Genomic DNA, 25903 nt, shown 5'->3' on the forward strand with positions numbered 1-25903 from the left:
AACCAACTTTATTAGCATTCTTCATGGAGCAGCTCAGTAATGACACATAGAAACAGTAGAGAACAGGAAACATTTGGCAGTACTCCAGGCACACTAGGCAAGATCAGATTGGCTGACTTCATGACAGGGCTAGCATGGTTAGAGGACAGGGCTAGGAATCAAGAGACTTAAGTTGTGTTACCCACTCCATCTCTGACTCACTACGCAGTTTTGGCAAGTCACTTAACTTCTCTGAGCCTTAGTTACCACCACAACCCCTGGTAAAATGAACATCATAATCTCCAAAAGCAACGAGGAGTACTTGTGGCACCTTAGAGACTGCTCCTTGTTGTTTGTAGACTAACACGGCTACCACTCTGAAACCATAATAATCTCCAACTTTGTAAAGCGATTTGCAGTCTTTTGGTGAAAGATTTTATGGAAGTATGTACAATAATAATTACTGATTATTTCTCATTTGGCCACGGCACACTAACAAGGTGGCACAACGAATACGATATTTTTAAATTAGTATATCCGTAGTATTGTAGGTATGCCTGGCACTTTAGAGACTATGTAAAATGTCCCTGTACTGAACATGGGAGGGACTGATAGATCAAATCTGGGCATTCCTACTGTTTCCTCACCCTCATACATCAAACTCAGGAGATACCAGCAAGGATACAAGCATTTTCCAAACTTCAAAACTGTCTTTTTTCATTGAAGTAGGGCTTGAATTATCAAAACCTTTTTTTAAAAATTATAAAATATTAATAGAGGTTTTTTTATCTTTATTACATCTACTGTAACACTGGAAATAGTTTACTGTGACTTATACATAGTTGTTGTTTTTTAATTCACCATGTCAGTTACGGACCTAGCTATGACCTTCCCATGGCAGCTACAATTGGGCTATTGTTAAGATGATTGCTGGGCTATCCTGTTGAATTATATTAAGTTGTGCACAGTACATTTTCAGTTTTTATTGTAATAAAGCTGAGACCTTTTGAACCTTAAATGGAGGTGAATGAATGCTGTGGGAAGTCATAGGCTTTGTCTTAACTGCCAAAAAGATGTGTGTTTACAGTGGGATAATTAATGCGCATTAGCTATCCTGCTGTAAATTCTAGTGGAGACAAGGCACCATAGCTTTTACCAGGAGGTAGCTAGGCAAAATCAAACTTCAGTGCCTTGAATCCACTAAGATTTTACAGCAGGGTAGCTAATGAATGTTAGTTAGCCTGCTGTAAAAAAGAAAAAGAAATACACCTTTTTTGTAGTGGAGACATGGCCAGGCAGAAGTTTGTGCCCACCAGTAGATTCAGTAAATTTGATCTGCTATAGACCTTTTGTTATCAGAACTATTTTAAAAAGTCTACAGCCATTTAATATTTGGTGTCTGGTACTATGCTGTTTTTTAAAATCCTATGACCCTGAAATTGACCAGAATCAACCCTGAATTTGGCAGGGCCCTAATTCTACAACTATGATTTTTTTATTATTATTATTGCTGCATTTCAGCCTTCTCCTCTGACGCTAACCCACTGTAGGAATGGGTTTGCTGGGCCAAATGTTCTGCCCTTAGCTACAATCAATAGGGTTGCATGTCTCTTTTAGAAATACTAGTAATTGTAGCATTAACTAAGGAGAGAAACTTGCTCGCTGTCATGTGTGATCTTAAACCTAAGAAAGATGATCTCAAGAGTGGTCTGATAGTCGTGTGTGTCTTCAGTAGGAGATGCACAGTTGTGAGGTTGTGCAGGTATAGAGAAAACAAACCCTGAGTTTTTCCTTCTATTCCATCTAGTGGTGTTTGTCTCTGCTAGTGACAGGGTTTACAAAGCATTGCAGTCAGCATGCCTCATCTTTTGCCATTTTTTTCCATATGGGTGTGTGCTTCCTTTTCATCGTGGTTTTTTATTTTTTTGATGCAACTACTCCTTCCATTTTAAGAATAAGAAATGAACTTTAGACTGTGTGTGGGGGAGGGGTGGGGGGAACGTTTCATAAACAGTGTGGTTCTGATCCCTCTAATCTTTTACTACCTGTAGGGGCAGGTAACTGCCAAGAAGGAACTGGGAGGCTCTGACTTTTCCAAGGCTCAGGATTATGCAATGAAGAAGAATATTTTAGAAGCTATAGAGAGAGGTCACAACACCCTGGTCAGAAGGTGCGTTGCTCAGAAATCAATCCCTTCTTTTTAGTATCTTTTGTTTGATCGTTCCCATGTAGAACTCCTATCACATAGGTTATTGCTTTAAATATGAAACTGAAGTGTATGGTCTGTTTGTGTATTTTTCATTGCATGTTCAGTACAATGTATTTAGCGTCTGGAGCTGTTGTTTCCTAACACTTTTATTACCTCCTAGCCTGGTGTCGTGTGTGTGCAGCATGCTTAAGAGAAAGTGAAGGGGAAACATTCGATCGATTTCAGGAGCAAGGAAGCAATTATATGTTGTCAGTTGTATTGACCGTGTAATGCTGAGATAGCATCTGTGAGAAAACAACCAGACAGCTTAAAGAAGAAGTCAGAAATATTTTTAGCATGTTGAAACTGTTTAAAATGCTGAAAAGGGAGGTATGGGGAGGAGAGAAATACAGCAGCCTTCCCTTGTGATTCTGTGGTTTTGTCTGAGTTGCTCTTATTTCTTTTTTTTCTTCATGAGATCAGCCACGTGTTTCAGTGGCAATTGGTGTCTTACACTGTAACTGCATAGAGGATGTTACATTTGCTATCACATTTAAAATGGGGATGTCTAATACAACTGTGCACTTCTCTAACACCTTTCCATTGAGGGGTCTCAAAGCATTTTACACACATAAATGTGTTAGGATTCATGGCATCCCTGTGAAGTAGGTAAGAATATATGACCGGTTTCAGAGTCGCATCCGATGAAGTGGGCTGTAGCCCACGAAAGCTTATGCTCAAATACATTTGTTAGTCTCTAAGGTGCCACAAGTGCTCCTGTTCTTTTTGTAAGAATATATATTATTCTTGTTTTGTAGATGGGGAATCCAATGCACAAAATGCTTCGCATACCATTCTAATCGGAAAAGCAATTCAGAATAGCTTTTAACTCCATTAACAAAAATAAGATTTTACTATTCTTCTATCCCTCTGAGCGCCAGAGAGCCAGCAATCAGAGGGGTGATTACAGCACATGTAGACATACCCAGTCTAGCTTTGATCTAAATAGCAGTGAAGCCAGGAGAGGCTAGCCACCCGAGTTCCTGCCCAGAGTCCCAGGCCGGCTTATACAGCCCATGCTGCCACCGCTTCACTTTTTCGTTACTAGATCGAAGGTAACTTGGGTGCGTCTATGTGTGCTGCAGTTACACCTCTGACTGCAGTGTAAACATACCCATTATGAGAGCTAGAGCTGGAATCTGTTCCAGCTGATGCATCAAGAGAATTGTTAACAGATGAATCCTGAGAGAGACCTAGTCTTTTCTTCTCCCATCAAGGTCAGTAGTTGTTGGACGGTGCTCTAGTGCCTTTTAGGGTTTGGTCCTCAATTACAATTGCAGATCAGATCATAGCCTCTGATACTCCCCTGCCGACTCACTGACGAATTGTGTCCGAGGTGATGCATCAACTACCAAGTAACTCTATTGAAAACTACCACTGATTGTTACACAGTCATTTGCATGAACACAGCCATGTTCTCCCTTGAGAACTGTGCAGTAAACCATTTTTAAAGCTTGGGATAATGATTATACATCTTCATCAATGACCAGGTTGTCTCGCAAAAGTTTTATTCTGGATGATGATGCACAAGCCAGAAAAAAGCCCAGCTTGACCTTCAGATCTTGAATTCCGAGTTTGACAGAATGACTTTTGATTAGAAGTAGGGCTTCTAATTTTAGGTTTTAGCTGATAAACACCAATTAAACACCCCCGGTTTAAAAAAAAAAGTATATATATATATATATATAATATATATATAGTGTGTGTGTGTGTGTGTGTGTGTTAACCTAATAAACACTGGAAAAACACCAGAAATGGTTACTTGTATCTAAGGGCTTGTTTACACAGAGCAGTAATGCAGACTACCAGAGTGCACTTCAGAAGTCACACTCAGTGTCGCACATTAATTGGTTAGAATAGACCCTTCTGGTTCTCACTAAAGATTCCCTACTGTGTTTTAACAGTGCTGTTTTGAAACAGTACTATGTTAAAGTGCACTAGGGAACATTACAATGAGAGTTCCCATTACGGTAATGTATATAATACATAATGTACATTACTCGTTATAATATACACAAAGAAAACCCTGAAAACCCCCGATTTTTGGATATCTACATAAAACTCAAAAATTGCTAAAAATAAACCTTGAAAAAATGAACCCTGAAAAACAGAAATGCGAATAATAAACTTTTGAAGGCAAGGATTGTCATTTGTTATGTTTGTACAGTGCATAGAACAACAGGGTCCTGAATAGTTGAGCCTTTTAGGGTCTGTCACAATGTAAATGATTAAGTATAATATTAGGGAAAAAATCACATCTTTATCCTTGTTCGCTGAACAAAGTTGAATTAGGGATATTGAAACAAGGAACTGCACATTGTCCCTTTTCATGCTTCAATGGCCAGATTTTCAAAAGTGCTTAGCAGCGAGCAGCATCCATTGTGCTCAATCCTTGTTTGCAGTGACAGCTGCTGGCTGCTGAACACTTCAGAAAATCTCGTCCTGTCATTCAGGTGTCTGAGAGTTGAGCTCTTTAGATATTCTGGTGCCAAATGAGTTATCCAAGGTCACACAGAAAGTCGGTAGCAGGGCCAAGAGTAGAATCCCAGCCTTGTGCTCTGAAGCACCAGAACATGTTCCTTTTCAAACTGCTTTAGAAACAATCAAATTAAAACCTCCCCGAACCCTTTGATCCATATGCTTGGCTAGTGTCTGTCAGCATTCCTCCACTGACTTCAGCCAACTGAGGGTCTGACCCAATATCGGTATTAGAAGAGCTCCATAAAATTCTTCCCATGTTTCCAGTAAGTCTCCAATTTATTATTCTTTTGTCACAATCTAACTGATACATCAACATATAACTTTTAAGGGCTTGATTTTGCTTCTGATAGTTGCAGATAGTATATCTTGTAAGATCAGTGTAGCAACTGCATTTACAAGTTGCGTGTCACTGCACATGCTCCTATCTGAGAACCGGTTCAACTGAAATTGGGACTTTGTCCAGAAGATAAAATACTGCTCTGAACCTATTCACCCAACTTCTGTTATACAGACAAACACTAGAAGGTGTTGGGGGCTGGTGGAAATGGGACTTGGTAATATGAGTTGTTTAGTGGCTCCCATTCTTAAGGATACCTTGTGATCTACTGGAACGGAAGCAGGATGCTCTGACCCACTCACTGTATGACAGCAAGCCCTGTCACCTCCCTGTTAAATAAATAAAATCAGCCCAGCTGTAAAAATATATGAAATTAAAAATATATATTCTATGTGGTACTGAGCCTTCCAACTTAATTTCATCCCAATGGGAGTTGGAGGCGCTCAGTACCTCACAAAATTAGGATTTAAATAAGTTTAACAAAATGGACCTCTGTGGTTTAAGGGCTTCTGTTTCATTCCCTCACGCCTTCTCCCCTGCTGTTGTCAGCTGCTGCCTGGCACCTTTTTATCCATCCAGAATGCCCAGCTGCCTTCCTGACTGTTATCAGTTTTGATATGTCATCAGTGGGCAGGTGGTCTTCCTGTGCTGAGTCATGTAGCCTGCTTCATGACTCTGGAATCCATTTCTGGATGTTTGTCTCTTAACCCTGTGATTTCCACTTCCCCTTTGTGCAGTGCCCGTCTTTCCTAACATGCCATACTTGTGTATCATCCTGGTCTTGAGCAAATCCCTCACCTTACGTTACAGAAGAAGAAAATCTCCAGGCCTAAGTAACATTTTCAGATTCAGTATAGGTGACAAATAGATACTTACCATGCTGAGAAGGTAATAGCACCTTTCATCCCTTAAGGATCCCAAAAATGCTTCACGCACATTTTGGGCCTCATTCTCTACTTTCTTATATCAGTTTTACTCTACTGTAACTCCACCGAATTCAGTGAAGTTACATCAGCTTTATGGTGACAGCCACTATGAAAATGTAGCCACCTCTGGAGTGAAAGCAGCAGCCGTGCAGCGAACAGGCACACAAAATACTGCACAGCAGTAGGGAAACTTTGGAGGTATAAATAGTAAATATTTTAAAAAGCAAACAAGATTTGGAAGTGAAACAAACTCTCAAATTTCAGGGCATAAGCCAGCCTTTAAGGCCTAACCCGTATGTCAAGTTTTGCTAGTAGGTATAGTATGGCAATTTCTATGTTCCAGTGGGCAAGGACTTAGAGCAAACCTTTTTATGGAAAGCGCAATGAGGCCTTTATTGCCCATACAGAGACAGGACCTTGGATTTTAAAGTCTTTTTTTTTTTTTTGCGCACACAGCAGACTCCATGAAGGATGACTGGCTGAGTTAAACAATGCTGGGATTCTAGACTGATTCCAGGAAGTCTGAGTATTCCAAACCTGGGACCTGCTCTTGCTGTCCTTATACAGACAAAACTTCCATTGGCTTCAGCAGGAGTCTTGACTGCATGAAGACTGCGGAAGCAGGGTGTCCCTAAGCCAGATGCTGGGACTGGATGACAGAGGATGGATCACTTGATAATTGCCCTGTTCTGTTAATTTCCTTTGAAGCATCTGGCATTGGCCATTGTCAGAAGACAGGATACTAGGCTAGATGGACCACTGGTCTGACCCAGCATGGCCATTCTTATGTTCTAAATTTAGACCACTATGTTATCCCACTATGTTAAGTTAGATAATTTTATGGAGGGAATGGTTTAGTGGTAAAACATAGTAGCCAAGGAATACCAAGCAATGGTAGGTAAATAGTATAATGGCTAACAGGGGTCAGGCTAGAGACTCTTGCCTACATGCTCGGGGTCTTACTGATCGCCATATTTGGGGTCGGGAAGGAATTTTCCTCCAGGGTGGATTGGCTGAGCCTCTGGAGGTTTTTTGCCTTCCTCCGCAGCATGGGGCAGGGATCGCTAGCAGGAGGGTCTCTGCTGATTGAAGTCACTAAAACACAGGATTGGGGACTTCAACAGCAGAGTCCAGGGAAGGGGTAGGGACGGTTTTGTGGCCTGCAGCATGCAGGGGGTCAGACCAGATGATCATAATGGTCCCTTCTGACCTTAAAGTCTATGAGTCTATGAATCCCCTGTGATAAATCTGATTAAACAAATTATAAGTAACTTTAAAAAATAAAAGCATTATAAGGGAACACTACAGTTTCGCACAGATCCCTACAATGATTATCGTGTCACTACATTTTTACTGAACTATTGGAGTGTAGCCACACCTAATATTTTTGCTGAATTGACAGTTTGTCCAGAAGAAACTAATCGGACCAATGGTCAATTGGATTACGCCAGGATTAATATGGCCCATTGTCCATACTTCCCATAATTGTTGCTATTTTAGAAAACAAATTTATTAACCACCAAGCATAATTTAGTATAAAATAGAATTTTAGATGATGTTTGCCATAGTTCTAGGGCAGTGGTGGGCAACCTGCGGCCCACGGGCCACACGCAGCCCGCCAGCGGATTACCTTGATGATTTACCCTGACGCTTCCCGCAGCTCCCATTGCCCGGGAACGGCGAACTGCAGCCACTGGGAGCTGCGGGCGGCCGTGCCTGCGGACGGTCAACGTAAACAAACTGTCTCACGGCTAGCCAGCGGATTACCCTGACGGGCTGCAGGTTGCTCACCACTGCTCTAGGGTATTAAAATATCATTGCTTCAGGGAATAGGAAAAAAGGATGAGCTTTGAATCAAAGATACTGTAACACCTAAGAAAATTCAGCTTTTGTTTTTAATTTTGCAAGTTTTCTGCTAGGCTCTCTGCTATCAGCTCTGTGTTGGAAAAAAAGCAACAAAGCCAGTGTGACACTTTTCATTAGGTTCCCTCAGAGATTATAAATGTACGGTGTCCCTTTTTGCAAGGAGTTTTTAATTAATGAGTTAAGTGTACTTGCTAATTGCATTTCTGAATGGCAGCGGAGGTGACCTCATTCTAAAATTTGTCAGTCTCATGATCCTATCATTCAGTCTGTATTTTAAACAAGGATCCTTCAGCTGATCTAACTTGGATAAGCTGCTTTGGAAATGCTTTCCAACGCTCTTGTTTCAGTAGATCAGTCATTTAAAAAAAAAAAACCAACTGCATTATCTCCTAGGAACGCAAGACTTGCCACATTGGCTCAAACCAGTGATCCCCATCTAGTCTGATATCCTGCCTCCAACAGCGGCCAGTACCAGAGCCTTCCCAGGGAGGTTTTAGAATCCCGGTGATGGATAATTATTAAATAACTTGGCCTATAGTTAGGAAGACATTTCCCCTATAGGAGTTAGCTGTTGACTTAAGCCCTGAAGCATGAGGGTTTCTACTTCTTCCATCCTACCCAGTGTAATAAAGGTGGAAGTTATCATTATCCATATAAATGTCTAATCCTTATTTTTGAATCCTGTAAAGCAGAGGTTCTCAATCTTTTTTCTTTCTGAGCCCCCCCCCCCCCCCCCCCCAACATGCTATAAAAACTCCATGGCCCACTTGTGCGCCACAATAACTGGTTTTCTGCATATAAAAGCCAGGGCTGGCGTTAGGGGATAGCAAGCAGGGTAATTGCTTGGGCCCCCACCCCACAGGGGTTCCCACAAAGCTACATTGCTCAGGCTTCAGCTTCAGCCCCACCTGACAGGACTCAGGCCCCTGGGTCCCAGCTTGGCGGCCCCCCTGAAACTTGCTCGAGGCCCCCAGACCACTGGTTAAGAACTTCTGCTATAAAGGTCTTTGCGTCGATGGGCTCTTGTAACATTCAGTTCTACAGCTTAATTATTAGCTGTATAAAAAATATTTTAGAGTGCATTTCCTCTCTAAACTGTAAGTTCTTGAGGGCAGAGGCTGTCATTTTCTATATATTTGTGAAGGACATGGCACAATGGCCCTCTGACATGGTTGGCCTCTAACCTCTATCACAAAATAAATGTTAAATAATAATAATTCTAATTTCATTAAATATCCTCTTGCTCTTGTCTTAAGAGGATGAATAGGAATGTCTGGCTTATCTCTTTTCCATTAATTATTTTGTATACCTTTATCCTGTCTTCTCTTATTTGTCTCCCCTCGCTAAACTAAATAGTTCCAGTCTTTTCGAGCACTTCACCTCATCCAAGGCTTGATGTTGCCAGTGTATCAGCTACACAGTAAGACTGTTGAAACCCATTAATTGTTACACAGTTATTTTCATTAGCACAGCTGTGCAGTAAAGTAGGTTCACAACTAAAGTTATTTGAATTTTTGATGACAAGAATACAGTGTTGGAATGAGGGATTTGGTCTTTAATCAGGCAAACTCCTGTTGATTTTAATCCCTTTCCTTTTTACTGTCTCTTTGCACATCTCAAGCTTCTGGACTAGTCTCTTTAAAGTTCCCAAACCAGAGCTGGACTGAACAGTTTGCCAATAATTCCTTTACCAGGGAACTAAAAATGCAGCTGTTTTGTTTTCTAGAATTGGCCTGGAGAAACCTGTGAGGTCAATGAGCTTGATAGGGTTTAATGGGCCTTCTCACCACTTTGCAAAACATGTTGTGAGCTGTGGTCTGGAACTCCCAAGTTTACCTCACTTATTTGCTTTCTGGTACTTACTACAAGGGAGAGTTCAAATCTTTGTGGTTTAAATGCCAGTGCAATCCAAGATGGTTTTCTCTTTTGCTGCTTTCCAACCTTTATTTAGGCAAAAGGAGCATTCATTTCCCTAAAATAAGTCACACTTTTCAAGATTAACTGTGAGAGCCGGACCTTCAGAGGTGTAAATTGATATAGCTCCATTTGCTTCACTACAAGCTGAGGATCTGTTCCCTGAGTTCAATCTAATAGTCCAAACTCCGGTGCGGGACTCTGAACTCCTGCGTCTAAACAAAACTCTGATACAGACTCTCTCAGTGGCATTGGGAAAATCACAAACTCTCTTGCCATCTGTAAAATGGGGATAATGCATTTACCTGAAGGGGTTATTGTGAGGATTAATTAGTCTTTGTGCAGGGCTTTCAGGGTATAAAGTGCTGAATATAAGTATTACCAAGCTTTAACATCCCACAGTCCAGGGTTTTTAATGTTGTTTGTTTTTTGTGTTGTTCTCTCTCTCTCTCTCAAGTCTCTGGACTTGGCAACTGGTTCTCCCATTCGTTTGTATCTTCTCCATTCTCCAAAGATCTGAGTCACCGCACAGGATACATCTGCCCTCTGGAGGTTGGTTCAGAAGAAAGAGAACCAAATTTTCAAAGGGACCTCAGCTTGGTCTCTGAAATTGTGGGTACAGTGCCAGGTGTCTGGGTTCTTGTGCATACAAAAACCCAGCACTGTGAGAACAAACTGCTTTCTTGTGGGCAAAAACTCAGGGGCTGAGACTTGTGCCTGCATTCTTAGAGGCTGCTGTTGAAAATGTGGCTTTTCAAAGAGATAGATTTCTTTTCAATCATGAAAGTATCAGACAGCTTGATTCCCAGATACTAAGAGGGGAAAGCTACTTATCCCACTATAAAGGCACAGAGGGCCCTGACAAAAATGGAGCCGCACAGTTCCACTGTGCAGGTGGTGAGGTAGGATGCTGGGAACTTACACAGAGAAGAGGAACAAAGCTGTGCCCCAGCATTCAGGAAACTTGTGGGCAGGATGGATCCTCGGGACAGAGGGGCATGCTTTAGCAGCAGACGGTATTGCTGCACTGAGAGCGTAATGGTACCCACAGAGCACTGCCCCGGGGTGGAGGGCAGATTCTTTCTTGTCCTACACATCCCCACAAATCTCCCCAGGGCACCACCCAGCTCCTCAGGCGGGTGGCTTTGTAAAGTATGGGGCATGAAGACCACAGGTGTACCTAGGATTGCGGGACAGCAGCCAGCACAGCACAGTCCATTCATATGCACCAGGTGAGCTCTTCATGTCTGATTTTGAATGCACACATTTCACTCAGGCAGATCTGGCTCTTGATTAAAAAAACAACAACTTAAACCGCCCTCCATCAAAAATCAGTGACTGCAAGAGAATATCAGAGAATTGAGCAACATGTGAAGGACATGTTGTTTCCTTTAGGGTACTGACTAAAGGTTACGTCACTTGGATACTTTGGATGTTTGTGAGCACTACAGGACTTGGAAAGGGAAAGCAAAAAGGAAAAACACTGGGGAGGTGAACAATTTGTTTTGTTTTATGACTCTTAGTAGTTTAACGAGGGAGCGATTACTCATGCCCTGTCACTGCGGATCTAGAAAATTCCGCTGGGCTTAAAAACTGGCAGGAAAAAGTAGTTTCCTAAAAAACAATGAATTAATTACACAAAGGCCATTACTCAGGAGTCCCTGGTGACTAGGAAGGGACAGAGTCTGACTTATGCAAGAGTCAGGATCTGTTTTAAATTCCCCCCACCCCCAACCCCCTCACTGCTCCCATGACAGCCCTTTTCAGTAGGGTTACCATACGTCCGTTTTTTCCCGGACATGTCCGGCTTTTCGGCAATCAAACCCCTGTCCGGGGGGAATTGCCAAAAAGCCGAACATGTCTGGGAAAATGGTGGCTCTGCTCCTCCCCTGACTCTTCGGCTCTGTTTAAGAGCCGAGCACTACGGGCTTTGGGCAGCCCCCATGCCTCCGGACCCTGCGCCGCCAGAGCCTGGGAGGGGAAATGCCCGGCCGGGGGCGCAGGGTCCGGAGGCATAGGGGCTGTCCGAAGCCCAAGCGCTACCGGCTTCACGGTTTGCCGGGCAGCCTCCAGACTCTGCGCCCCCGGCTGGGCGCTTCCCCTCCCAGGCTCCAGCTGCGCTGGGGAAGCGCCGGCCGGGGGCGCAGGGTCTGGTGGCTGCCCGGCAAACCGTGACGCCAGTAGCGCTCGGCCAGCCCTTTTCGCGTGGCTGGGAGGGAGGAGGGGGCGGAGTTAGGGCGGGGAAGGGGCAGGGCTAGGGTGGGGAAATGGGCGGGGCCAGGGCCCCGTGGAGGGTCCTCTTTTTTTTTATTTGTTAAATATGGTAACCCTACTTTTCAGCCTCCTCAGGGGGGAGGGATAGCTTAGTGATTTGAGCATTGCCTGCTAAACCGAGCATTGTGAGCTCAATCCTTGAGGAGGCCATTTAGGGAGCTGGGGCAAAATCTGTCTGGGGATTGGTCCTGCTTTGAGCAGGGGGTTGGCTTAGATGACCTCCTGAGGTCCCTTCCAACCCTGATATTCTATGATTTCTGGGGAAATGATTGATTGGGCCAGCACCTTCTACCAAATCCCTTTTCCCTGTTTCCCTCAAAAATGAGATGAGAGAGTGGGTGAACCAGACATTTCCTGAAGAGGTAGGATCGGAGGACAAGTCTCCCACCCACGAAAGATAAAACAAGATAGAGCATTTGTGGAGCTTATGCCATAGGGTGGTTGAGAGACAGGGGGACTGTTGGATCTCCTCAGCTCTCGAAGGCAAGAGAGAGAGAAGGGGTCAAAAAAATTCAGTTCAGTTTTGGTGTAAAGCTTTGTTGGGGGAGGAAGGGCAATATTTTTTTATTCAGCTTGTTCACACATCTTTAAACCTACCCTCAGCTGCATGACCCACATTCCCATGCATTTTAAACTTTCCACTGCTGCATGAGCATGGGTTCTTGTAGAAGTTTGCAACAATACATGGTGAGTACTTGTAATTCACATCTGGTCTACTATGTCCACCTGTGTGCAGCATATGCACCATTTCCCTCTACGCTGGAAGCCTGTTGCAAGTTTTTTGGGACTGGAAAACAGATATGCTGCTGTTACATGTTGGAGTTTTACTGTGGACTGTAAACAGAGGGCTTCTGTAATATGCAAACACAAATTATGTGCATTTCATACCAAAATCCCCAACATTATTACAGTAGAACCTCAGAGTTACAAACACCTCAGGAATGGAGGTTGTTTGCAACTCTGAAATGTTCAGAACTCTGAACAAATCGTTAATGTTGTTCTTTCAAAGGTTTCCCACTGAACATTGACCTAAAACAGCTTTGAATCTTTATTATGCAGAAGAAAAATGCTGCTTTCAACCATCTTAATTTAAATGAAACAAGCACAGAAAGTCTCCTTGCCTTGTCAAATCTTTAAAAAAAAAAAAACTTTCCCTTTATTTTTTAGTAATTTATGTTTAACACCGTACTGTGCTGGATTTGCTTTTTTTTGTTTTGGTCTTTGCTGCTGCCTGATTGAATACTTCTGATTCCAAATGAGCTGTGTGGTTGACTGTTCGTAACTCTGGTATTCGTAACGCTGAGGATCTAATGTATTACCATATTGGCATAAGTTATTGGGTTTCTTTTGCCTGCAGTGCGGATCACCCAGGAGAGGATGGGGAAAAAAGCGTCCAGCATAATATACTTCAAAAGTTTGGTATAATCATTGCAAACTGAAATTAACCAGGCACTCTAGGGGTGTTAGTCCTGTATACAATATGTCCTGAACTTACCCTACCCCGACTTTGTTCTATTTCCATGCTGTGTAGCCTGAATCATTTCCCCCTCTATCATGTAAGTTACAGAAATTAGCTTTGGCATTGTTAAAGTCATTCTTTTTTTTTTTTCTTTCTCAGCTTCATCCAGGATGTTATCAGTTTTACAGGGAAATCCAAGGGTAACGCTGCAAAGCTTCTGGATTTTAAGCTTATGTCTGAGAAGTGCACATCTGTGCCTCTTGATTTTGGAATTCACTCTCATCCCTTAAATTTATGGTGCTGATGTGGTTTTGAATTTCTTCTTTCAAAAGCACTAATGTTAGCTTATGTCTTTGTGTTGGATCTTTGCCCTTGGATGTAGGACCCAATGCCTTAGACAAAAATACAGAGTTCTTGCTACATACACTATGAAAAAGTGTTGAATCTTAAGCCAAAATGCCAGCTCTTAGCTTTACTAATGACCTCATCAGAAAAGGCTTCAATATAAAGCGAGGCGTTTGAACTGGACCTGCCGTGGATTGAGAACTAGTTAAAGGTGTTTTGAAGATAGGAGTGATGTGAACAACATCACTGATTACGCGGGATCTGAAAAACGAAGAGGGAGACACTAGAAAGAGGAAGTAGTGCGTGTAGTGGCTAGAGCAGTGGACTGGGTATCAGAACTGAGGAGACTCACTTTTGGCTCATTGGGCAGTATAGTTAAGGCGTGGCTGGGCACCCACTGTTGCGATTGAAATAACTGCAAGTTATTAGCACCTCTGAAAATGAGCATCTTATCCTCTCTGGGGAAAATATTTACTTACCCCACACGTGGGCGGGGAGGCTTGATTCATTAATGTCTGTAAAGTGCTTTGAGATCCGCAGCTGGATGGTGCTATATATGTGCAAAGTATCTTCTTATTATTTATGTATAATTAAATATGAAAATTAACTGTATTAAATATCTACCTCAGAAGAGGTAGTTCATGTTTGTGAGGTGCTTAGAGATCCTTGCAATAAGGGGTACAATTCAAATAGGAAGTGACGGTTAGGATGAGGCTTTCATTACAGAAGTCGAGGCAATGCAGTGTATATAGCATAGTGCAGTTGAGATCCCAAACTCTATCCTGGTTGCCAGGAATCCTATAATCCTTTATTCTTGATAAGTATATCTCCCAACTCCTCACCGCCACCTTGTCCTCCACCTACACCTTTGGTGTAATGCACCCTGGCTGGTAGGAAGTGTTCTAGACCAGAGAGATCTTCTTCCCTGCAGGTCTCACATGCTGAACTGTACATTTCTATCCCACAATGTACTGTCAACAGCTATGGTTCACATTGCTAGTTCAATGCGTCCCGTTTGTTTATTGTGTCACTAAAACATTTTGGATCTGATGTTGCTGTTAATTGTAAGAACATTTGCAAATCTGCCTTAGATAGAGTTAAACCTGCTCACATGAGTAACTGATGCAGGGCCAGGCATATAATACAAGCCAAATATTGCTGTCACTTACACTTGTGCCGTTTCACTGGTTTCAGCTGAGAGCAGAAGTTGGCCTGATACCATTTGGGCATGGAGAACACCCAGTGAAGCCATGTCTTAAAGAGAATCATTTGTGAAGCCATGTCTTAAAAAGAGTTTCCAAGTCACTATAAATCATCTGTCCCTTTTTCCTTTTGTTGTAAAAAAATTCATGACCTAATAAATATTTCAAATTTAAACTATAACTTTTCCTGGGTAAAGTAACTTGGTTTAATAAAAGAACTTGACACTTCTATTCTTGTATTGGTTTTAGAGCTATGTAATGCTCAGAGGAAGTGGGCAATATAAGTGCAAAAAAAAATGTCATTGTATTATTCCATCTCACACAGTACCTGAGAAACTCCAGAAGGTAGTTACTGGGGATTGAAACCAGCAACCTGCTACAGAGATGCAAGACTCCGTAGTCCAAGTGTAAAAAGATAAATTAGGGAAGGGTTTATTTCCAAGCTGTTACCAATAGTGGAGAGAGAAAAATATGTACAGAGCACTTGATACTAGGCCTGGACTAGCACCCTGCTTTCCAGCATATGGAGGACCCCTAGTTTAACACGTGTGGTCCATTTCCCCAGGGCTGAATGGGCTAGGAGAGCCCTTCAGGGAGAGGGTGCATCGTGCTGCAGGTACCCTCTCTGCCCAACGCTGGAACCTTTCTGACCACTTGCACCGGCTCCAGGAATCAAAGTGATAGTCTGCTAGGCTGAGGCCTGTCAGGTTTGTGAAGAGTGAAAGGAGAAAATGGTGTGGGGTAAAGAGGAGGGAGAGACTAGGGCTCTGAAGAATCTCCCTATTTTCTCTCCCCCAAAACACACATCCAGGGACAATGTCACAAGCTTTCCGTCTGCCCATGACATGCTTTGGCAGGCTCTTTTTGTGAGGCCCTTTCACTCCGAACACACTGGAATATCAAAAAAAAAAAATCAATATTTTCCTTTTTTTGAAAACATTCTCTAGAACTCTTATATAATAAACTCTGTTTACGCAAGCTGACAAGTCACCTGATTGAAAGGCTTCTGATCTCACTGTATTTAACACTCAATACATTGTCATCGTTCAATGTAGCAATGTTTGCTGAGTCATGCAGTCAACAAAACTGTTTGCTGTCTGACGCTGTGAACTTTTGAAGCCCCGGATATATATATTTAGTGCCAGTAGAGAAGATACTGTCCAGCCTCTGTTAATGTTTAGCAAAGCTTATTTAATTTTCATATAAAAGATCCACTCAGTTTATTCTGCTAATACTATCACTGTGCTGTTTGTTTTCACTATTTTTCTGCCGAGAGGAAGCACCAGCTGAAATTGTCAGAACTGCTACAGAGATATAGTGTAGTCGAAAAATTACTGTATGCCATCCTCCATCTGATACGTATGTGATTAAAGGAACCTGCAAATGCTGACTGTCTAACACTGTAGTGCCACAGTCTGTTAATAGCGGTGCACTTGTTACCTATTGCAAATTCACGCCTTTCTTTGCAGACCTATATACGTGCTATATGTAAGTTACCTAGAAGTGTAAAACTTGACAGTCAATCTTTATTTTTTTTAGTAGGTGTGTCTGGGCCAGATTTTCAAACTACTTTGTCTAAATTGTGCTGATAAATCATTCATTTGCACATGTCAATGAGCACTTCGGTCATAACTGTCCATTTTATGGCACCGTATAGACTAACAAATTTATTTGCCACAAGGACTCCTCGTTGTTTTTGCTGATATAGATTAACACGGCTACCACTCTGAAACCTGTCCATTTTATGTTCAAAGTTGCCTCTTTAGACAGCCAGTCTTCAAACTGAGCTCACAGTGTTACCTTAATGAGGGCTCAATCCAGTTCCCATTGACTTCGGTGGGGATTGAATCAGGGCCTTTAGCAATCTGCAAAAATGTGCAATTTCATTTCTAAATGTAATAAATCTCAGCTGTTCGCCATAGCTTTCAGCTTTATAAATCCTCTGCTGCTTACTCCAACTCTCCCTAAAGGCTCACCGTACAAACTTATGCCCTCGTTTTGCAAAGACATGCTTAACTTTATACACTGCATAGATCTTTGCAGGATTTGGGCCTCAGAGGGTATATATCACATTACATTAATCTGTAACACTTCTGTATTTTCAAGGTGTTATATTAACCAAACTTCACAAAATTCCCTGGAAAGTAAGTTAGTATCCTCCTTTTACAGGTGGCGAAACTCAGATACAGAGACAATAAAGGCCAAATCTTTCTCCCACCAAAGTCAGTGAGAAGGTTTCCGACAGCATTAATAGGCACAGATATGTGTGGTAAGTGCTGCAGAGTAAATCAGTGGCTGATTTGGGATTAGAACTCAAGATTTCCTGGCTTCCATGCTCAGACCATGACATGCTGACTTTGATTATATAGCATTCATTTCAAATGTAGTTTCTGTTATAGGCGGGGCCATATTTGGCTACTAGTGAAAACCCTGAAATTAACCCACCTAAAGTGTCTGAGTAAAGCAGAAAATATTCTGCAAGAAAGGGTATTTTACTCAATATTCAACAGCCGTCTCTCCCATCTCTAACCTCATTGTATTTACTGTGTGGAACATCACATTATACTAATTTAATCAGATCTAAAACTTGCATGGTGGGTATTCGCATCAGTGAGCATTATTGTATTAGGGTGTCTGTTTTAATTAATATGATTTATTTTGTGCAGCAGCATTAGTCAAATACACTAGTCAGATATTAAGATGCTGGATAACAATAACCAATAGCATTTATAGTTATATGCATGTCGAGATAGGGGTAATGAAATCTTGTGCTTCAAGACTTCCTCTACTTGGTCTAGGGGATAAGAAGGAATCTTTGTCCCATGTACAGCATTGAACAGAAGGGTATTTTCCACCTCCCTCTGTTTATTACAGGATTACAGATTTGATGGACCGTTGATGTGATAAGAATTTAAGAATTGAAATACTGGGTCAGAACAAAGGTCCATCTAGCCCAGTATCCTGTCTTCCAACAGTGGTCAATGCCAGGTGCTTCAGAGGGAATGAACAGAACAGGTAATCATTAAGTGATCCATCCCCTGTCACCCATTCCCAACTTCTGGCAAACAGAGGCTAGGGACACCATCCCTGCCCATCCTAATAGCCACTGATGGACCTATCCACCATGAACTTATCTAGTTCTTTTTTGAAACCTGTTATAGTCTTGGCCTTCACAACATCCTTTGGCATAGATTTCCAGAGGTGGACTGTGCATTGGGTGAAGAAATACTTCTTTTTGTTTGTTATAAACATGCTGCCTATTAATTTCATTTGGTGACCCCGAGTTCTTGTGTTATGAGAACACTTCCTTATTTACTTTCTCCTCAGCAGTCATGATTTTATAGACCTCTATCATATCTCCCCTTAGTCATCTCTTTATTACAAGCTGAAAAGTCCCAGTCTTATTAATAATCTCTCCTCATATGGAAGCTGTTTCATACCCCTAATCATTTTTGTTGACCTTCTCTGTACCTTTTCCAGTTCCAATATATCTTTTTTGAGATAGGGCGACCACATCTGCACACAGTATTCAAGATGTGGGCGTACCATGGATTTATATAGAGGCAATATGATATTTTCTGTTTTATTATCTATCCCTTTCCTAATGATTCCCAACATTCTGTTCTCTTTTTTGGCAGCCGCTGCAAATTGAGTAGATGTTTTCAGAGAATTATCCACAATGACTCCCAAGATCTCTTTCTTGAGTGGTAACAGCTTATTTAGATCCCATCGTTTTAATGTATTGTTGGGATGATGTTTTCCAATGTACATTACTTTGCATTTATCAATACTGAATTTCATCTGCCATTTTGTTGCCCAGTCACCCAGTCTTGAGAGGTCGCCTTGTAATCTTTGCAGTCTGCTTTTGATTTAACTATCTTGAGTAGCTCTGTATCATCTGCAAATCTTGCCACCTCACTGTTTACCCCCTTTTCTAGATCATTTATTAGTCATTGAACAGTACAGGTCCCAGAACAGACTTGTGGGGGACACACCACTATTTACCTCTCTCCATTCTGAAAACTGATAATTTATTCCTACCCTTTGTTTCCTAACTTTTAACCAGTTACTTATCCATGAGAAGAACTTTCCTCTTATCCCATGACAGCTTACTTTGCTTAAGAGCCTTTAGTGAGGGATCTTGTCAAAGGCTTTCTGAAAATCTCAATACACTGTATCGCCCTTGTCCACATGCTTGTTGACCCCCTCAAAGAATTCTAGTAAATTGGTGAGGCCTGATTGCCCTTTACGGAAACAATGTTGACTCTTCGCCAACAAATCGTGTTCATCCATGTATCTGACAGTTCTGTTCTCCTGTGGTATAGCTGGTGCCCCATTACCTTCAAAACCAAAATAACAAACCAGAATAACCAAGCTATTCAACTGTCATTCTGTGATTTGGACTTCACAGATTGACCTAACCCAAAGAGGCAAGAATGTCTGAGCTGAGAATATATATATAGAGAGGGAGGGGGAGGGGGAGAGGGAAGGAGGGATCTATGTATTCTGATCTCCAAGAAAAAAAGTGCAATTATCATAGGATGTGCCTCACCCTATGTGCTGAGATATGGAATATCAAAGAGGCACTGGCAGGCTTCCTGATTTAGGAATAAAGGAAGAGATCAGGTAGAAATATAGGGTGGGAATGTGGATTTTTCTGCTTTTATGGTGGAGAAAGTTAGAGTGAAAGCTACAGGCATTCATTTGAATAATCCCTTATGTAAATTCCAGGTCCAACCTTGTGAGAATATCCTGAGTGTGCCAAAAGGAGAGCATATTGCACGGGGGGGAAACCTGTCTACAAATTGCTACGAACTGAAAGGTAAATAGTTTGTTATTCTTAAGAATCAGAAGAGCATAGCCTCTGTATGGATTTTGTTTCCAAATAGAAAGTAGATAGTCTGAATATGTCTGGTGTACCTTGTGTTTGACACTGTGCTGCATAGTGAGAGGGGAAGCATATGACTTTTAAAAATTGGGCTAGTGCCCTTTCTTTGCAATTGAAAGGGTTTGGGTTTTTTTTTTTTTAAAGGCATTTTTCTGATTTTTTTTCTTTGCCTCCCTTTTGAGTTATCACACCTCAGAGAAGGGACGGGAGTGTTGGAATCTTTTAATGAAGAGATCCTTTCTCCAAAGTGTTTGGCAGCCATTGGACTTAAATAGATGTTAATAAAAACAAATATATTGAAACATCTCAATAAAATCTCTCCTGCTCTCTTACTTGTTTAACATCACAACAGACTGAAAGGTATCATTTTACTAGCTCTACAATCATAGAGTCTGCCGAAGTAGTCATGACCTGAATTTCTAATAATAAAAAATTAAGAAAAAATATGAACTTTTTTTCTTAGGGGAAAAAAAACCTTGCGGGCCTTCCTTATCCACCATAAAAGCCTCACAAAAACAGTGCACAAGGGCATTTTTTCCTTTGCGGGTCTACTTTAACTATCTCTGGCAGAAAAATTAGGATGGCTATTTATTTAGCAGTGTTAGTGAACCTAGCCCGATAGGTAATGGAGAGGTGCCAAACAATCAAGAGTCCCTGCTTTGAGTTTACAGAGTAAAGGAGGCACTAGTGGATGCAAAACAGTCCACTGCCCAGTGAGTGCGGTTCTTGAGTGTTTCATGACATGGCTATTTGTTTTAGCACTGGAGACCCACCAAACTTTACATATCAACAGCATTTTGTTTAAGGAAGTTTTTTAAAATAAAGAGGAATCAAATTTTGAAATGGCCATTGGTTTGTGCCCAGTCCCAAACAGGAGACCGCAGAATATTTATGGGAGGTGTCAGAATTTTATTGGTGCAGTAATTAAGAGATGGGTAAGGTACAAATGAAGTAACAAATTGGCTTTTTATCTCTGTATTGAGCACTGTTGTGAAGAATTGTTTTACTCTTGAGCCTTAGGAAGCATTAGAAAGGAACTGCCACTGTTTTTTCAGGGAATCTTACAGGATCTCCAGTACCCTGCATTTGCCACTCCCACTCTAACAACACTTGTCTTAGTGACCCTCTGTCCAGCCAAGCAGTGCTAATTACAGGGCCGTCCAGAAACCACCAGCACGGCTCCTTCAGCTTACCAGAGAGTGCATTTGAGAGCAAAGTGGTCTGATACTGTGACAATATGTGTGGTATGAGAACCTAGATAGATAGTGATACAAGGTAAGAGGACCAGGAAGCCCATGGCACCTTTACTGCTCTAGTACCCCTTCCTGGTTCTTGCAGTGACTTGTTGTATGGCCTTGTTATACTACTTCACCATTCTCTGTCTCATTTTTCCCCAATTATAAAACAAAAAGAATAATACTTAGTTCACAAGAGTGTTGCAGAGCTTAATGCTTCTACGGAGTTATGGAAGTAGGAAATGTTATTTCTTGCAATAATACTTGTGGTTGTAATGTTTGAATTTGGATCTCAGTGCAAACCATCTTTTTTTTCCCCTTCAGAATGTATATGGGTTTTCAGTAACACATAATCCATTTGTTAAGGACTCTGTTTTGAAGACAGATAAATCAATGTTTTACTACCTAGAACCTGCTGTAATAAATATGCCTTTTTTTTTTTTTTTTTAGGGTCTCTACTTTCCTCATTAGGCTTCAAAAAACATGACCCAGAGTAAATCCAAGTCAGCTTGTCTCTCAAGAGGACTCTTGTTAGTGCCCCGTGATACCCTCTACTTACACAGCGATACTTCTACCAGGTTATATGGGGATGGGAGCCAATGTACAGGCAAGGGTCAACTGCACCAGTGACCCATGCCTCAGACAAGTCCTCTGAGATCCATGGGTTGTGTGCCAAACCAGCTACTTCGTTCACAATTGGATGTGCAGACTCCACATATCCCCAGTTGAAAGAGCAATGGCAAACTCTCCGACTTTCCAGTCACCAGTGTGAATTATTCACGTGTTGGGGACCAGGGGGTCCAAAGAGGAGCAGTAAACATGGTCTAAAATCCTGTATCTCCACTTCACACCCAAATAAACCCTCCCCATTTTATATTCAAAACACAGAGGTAACAGGTAAAATCATTACATTCTGTATGTGACCACTGGGGGAAAAGAGGATTATGAAGCTGCATTTCAGCTCACACCACAAACGACAATAAAAGCTCAATCAGCTTTAGATGCTTTCTGAATGCTGAGGTTGAGCCTTGATGTCAGTAATGGATTGTTCCAGAAACGCACAGAGAAAATTGTACACATTGGAGACTAATTTTCATTTGTGCTGCATACCCGCAGCTCCCTTTGATGTCAGTTTGAATAATATTTTGAATAATTAGCAGCTTTTACAATCAGCTTTTGGGTTACATATTCTGAGACTCTTTTGCAGTCCTGAAATCCATATACACTGTGTTTACATAACAGGTAAATTGGAAGTTTGATTAAGGGAAAACCTCGGCCCATAATGTAGGGCTGTTTTTTGTAAACAAGGTTTTGCTGGTTCCTAAACATTTCTCCGACTCCTTAACTGATAACTGTTTTGTGCACTTACATGTAGGACATGAGAGGCAAGGAGATTGTACGAGTCTAGAAATTTTTAACATGGTTTGTCATGTCATTCTAATCCCCCAAAATGACTTTTAGCTTTGTTACCAAAACACTTTTTTCTTTCTGACTATTCATATAGACCCAAACCCTGATCTCCCACAGCAAGCTGTGGAGGTCTTGATTGCTTCTTGCTGTTTACCCTAATTAACTTATGTAACCACCTGTAAAATAGTAGAATTGTTCAAGTAGCAAAAACAAAGGAAAGTCTTAGGACCCAACCCCGGAAGTTTTGCTTTAAGTTAGGACTAAGTAAAACCTGAGTAATGAAACCCTGATTTGGCCCATTGGCTTTCATGGAAGTTAAAGATGCTTAGTTCATTGTGAAATGAAACTCTCATCCTTACTCTAGTTGCATTCCCAGTGACTTGCCTGAGGAGTGGCTGTATGATTTGGCCCTGACTGAGTGAAATTGTTTCACTTGCCACTGTGAATTTTATTGCCATGATTTATTTCTTATTTTAAAGAAAGACTAAGCTTTGTCTCGGTTTTCTCAGACATACCTCACCAGCAACAGATACGTCATCTTGGTGAGAGGTAAGGTGGCTGTGTGGGTGCCTCACCCCATGAATCATAAAAGTTTTGCCCCCACATTAAGAATAGAATGTTCCCCTGTAAAGGCTCACTTAGCCTAGCCAATTAAAAATACTGCCTCACACTTGTTTTCTGACTGGAGGAAAAATAACAACAGTTCACACAGTTGATGAGCTTTCTTATTAGTCAGAGGGTATTAAGCAAGTGGTGGTGAAAGTGATGGGAATGGATGGCTCAGGGAACTGATAAAGGGATATGGAACCTTTTTACCTCTAGTGGTTTGAATCCAGACCAAATACGCAGTTACTGAGAATTGTTAGTGTCAGAAGGTTTTTGTGAAATGACTCCATGGTCTCAGTTTGTGTCATAGTGGACAGATTGGCATCACAGAACAAACACTCCACTTAACATTAATTGGTATCTCAGTGGAGGGCCATGTTCATAATGACCCCGGAGACTGAGGGCTTGTCTACACTTACCGGAGGATCGACGAGTGGTGATCTATGCATCGGCAGTGGATTTAGCATGTCTACTGAAGACCTACTACATCGACTGCAGATCACTCTCCCGACAGCTCCTGTACTCCACCGGATCGAGAAGAGTAGGGGGAGTCAACAGGAGGGCATCTCTCGTCAACATCGCATAGTGTGGACCCCGCAGTAAGTAGATCTAAGTTATGTCGATTTTAGTTATGCTATTCACGTAACTCAAATTGCGTAGCTTAGATTGAATTTCCACTGTAGTGTAGACAATGCCTAAGAGCATAGGGATTCTACCTGCAGGTCAAGGATGAGCTATACTGGTGGGGCATTGTATGGAAAACTGACACTACCACTTCCTATGTTGTATCTGTTCTGTGAATAGAGGACTTCTCCAGGGTTGTCAATCTGACATCTTTCACCAGTTCCACATTTCAAACAAAATTGAAGTAAAAAAAAAAAGTTAAAAGAATTTGAACAATTTGTCTGACATAAAGTACTTACAGGCTATTGTCTGGAAATTATAGGCTGACTTGTTCTTTCACAATCTCATGGGTGGATCCACTAAAGCTGTCATACGTAAAGCTCCAGCAAAGTACATTTACACATCTCCTATTAGGGAAGTGTATGAAAAGGAAGTAATAAAGCTCATTTTTTAGGAATTTCCAATACGGAAATGTTACTCCTTTTGGAAAAGCTTTCCAAGTCACTACCAGAGAAAGTTCTCTATGATTAATCTTGGAGTCACATTTTATAATGACCACAATTGTTGTTTGCATTAGCAAAAATAAACTGATGGGTCACATTTTATTTTGAACTTTTTACCACAGGCATTCTTTTACAAGGGGTAGAAGGGATGCCTCACTATAGAGATCTTGAATGCTTCTGACTGGCTATTCACTTATCTAATCACATGTGAATTAGTGGAATTGTTCAGCAACAAAAACAAAACAGTTTTAGGCCCTAATCCTGGATTGATTTAAGAATGTGCATAATTTTACTCATGTGAGTAATCCCACAAGTCAAAGTTATGTACGTGCTGATGTCTTTTAACAACAGGGCCTACATCAGCAAATCTCCTTCTTAGCATTTACTCTTGGAGATTAAAGAATAGTGTTTACACCAAGAAAAAATATAACCAGGAAGACTCCCCATCTTGAGGTTTTACCTAGTTCTGTGAATCCTGGGTGTGAACTTTCCCTCTTCTGACTCCCAAACAGCTGCTTTAAAGTCTTTCCACTAGACCTTTTCGTTTCCTATATGCCCTTAAATGTCTTTTAACCTCTGACAAGTATTCTCTTGCCATTTTTCCTGGATTTAATGCTGTGAAAGGAGGCAAGTCATTTCTTGATAGATTGGGGGTTAGCACCTCTCAGCTTACCTGGACGCTTAGTTATTAGAGTATATCATGGGCCAGCATCTCTTTTATCTGATTATCTCATGATAATTGTTCTGTACTTTTATTACATATTTGAATTTACAGCCTTTATTTGAGAATGTTTTTCATTATCAATGCTCTGGAAATATTCAGTCACTATTACAACACTTAAAAGATTTTTTTTTCTTCAAATAAGTTAATTTACACATGCAAACATTGTTAACAGAATGACACCCAAATCCTGCTGTCTGAATAACACTTTCTCTGTGGGTTACACTTACTGATAAGCTCAACTACCTGCCTCCTCTTTTAAGCCCCATCAACATTTTACTATGTATGACACCATATTGACTTGGATTTGCCTGCATGGACAAGATGTCATAATCAGTGTCATAATCATGTTATGTCATAAGCCTGTTACCCTTTCCTTATAACACAGTGTGGTTCTGTTGACATATGATCTAAGCTCTTCTCCCAGGTCTTTTGGAATTCCTCTTGGATGGTGAGGTGGATGGCGAGGTGTTCCATCTTTAAGGATTACCCCTCTTAGATCTGGTCTACACTGGGGGGGGGGGGATCGATCTAAGATACACAACTTCAGCTATGAGAATAGCCTTGCTGAAGTCGACGTATCTTAGATTGATTTAGAATCACTTACTTTGCGTCCTCGCAGCGTGGGATTGACAGCCGCTGCTCCCCCGTCAACTTTGCTTCCGCCTCTCGCCGAGCTGGAGTTCAGCAGTCGACGGGAGAGCGATCTGGGATCGATTTATCGCATCTACACTACACACGATAAATCGATCCCCGATAGATCGATCGCTACCCGCCGATTTGGCGGGTAGTGTAGACGTACCCTTAGGAGCTGTCAATATTAGGTGCAGAATCATGCTAGTTACAGCACAGATGTAACTAACTAGATATTTAGCATGGTTCCCT

At 41.5% G+C, this 25903-nt stretch overlaps 1 long non-coding RNA gene across 5 annotated transcripts in view; it reads left to right on the forward strand.

Moving 5' to 3' along the window:
- Positions 1–25146, forward strand: part of LOC128830167 (uncharacterized) — a 191113-nt gene extending 165967 nt beyond the window's left edge. For 3 of the 5 annotated variants that reach the window (XR_008443550.1, XR_008443552.1, XR_008443551.1), the window contains 5 exons: positions 2031–2149; positions 17201–17300; positions 17906–18046; positions 19763–19853; positions 21605–25146. This is a non-coding gene — a long non-coding RNA (uncharacterized LOC128830167). Of the gene's footprint in view, positions 1–2030; positions 2150–17200; positions 17301–17905; positions 18047–19762; positions 19854–20101; positions 20173–21604 lie in introns of those variants that run through there. The other 2 variants (XR_008443554.1, XR_008443553.1) reach the window with 2 other exon arrangements.
- The last annotated feature ends 757 nt before the right edge of the window (positions 25147–25903 follow it).

Source organism: Malaclemys terrapin, chromosome 1 (genome assembly GCF_027887155.1).
Source record: "Malaclemys terrapin pileata isolate rMalTer1 chromosome 1, rMalTer1.hap1, whole genome shotgun sequence".
NCBI lineage: Eukaryota > Metazoa > Chordata > Testudines > Emydidae > Malaclemys > Malaclemys terrapin.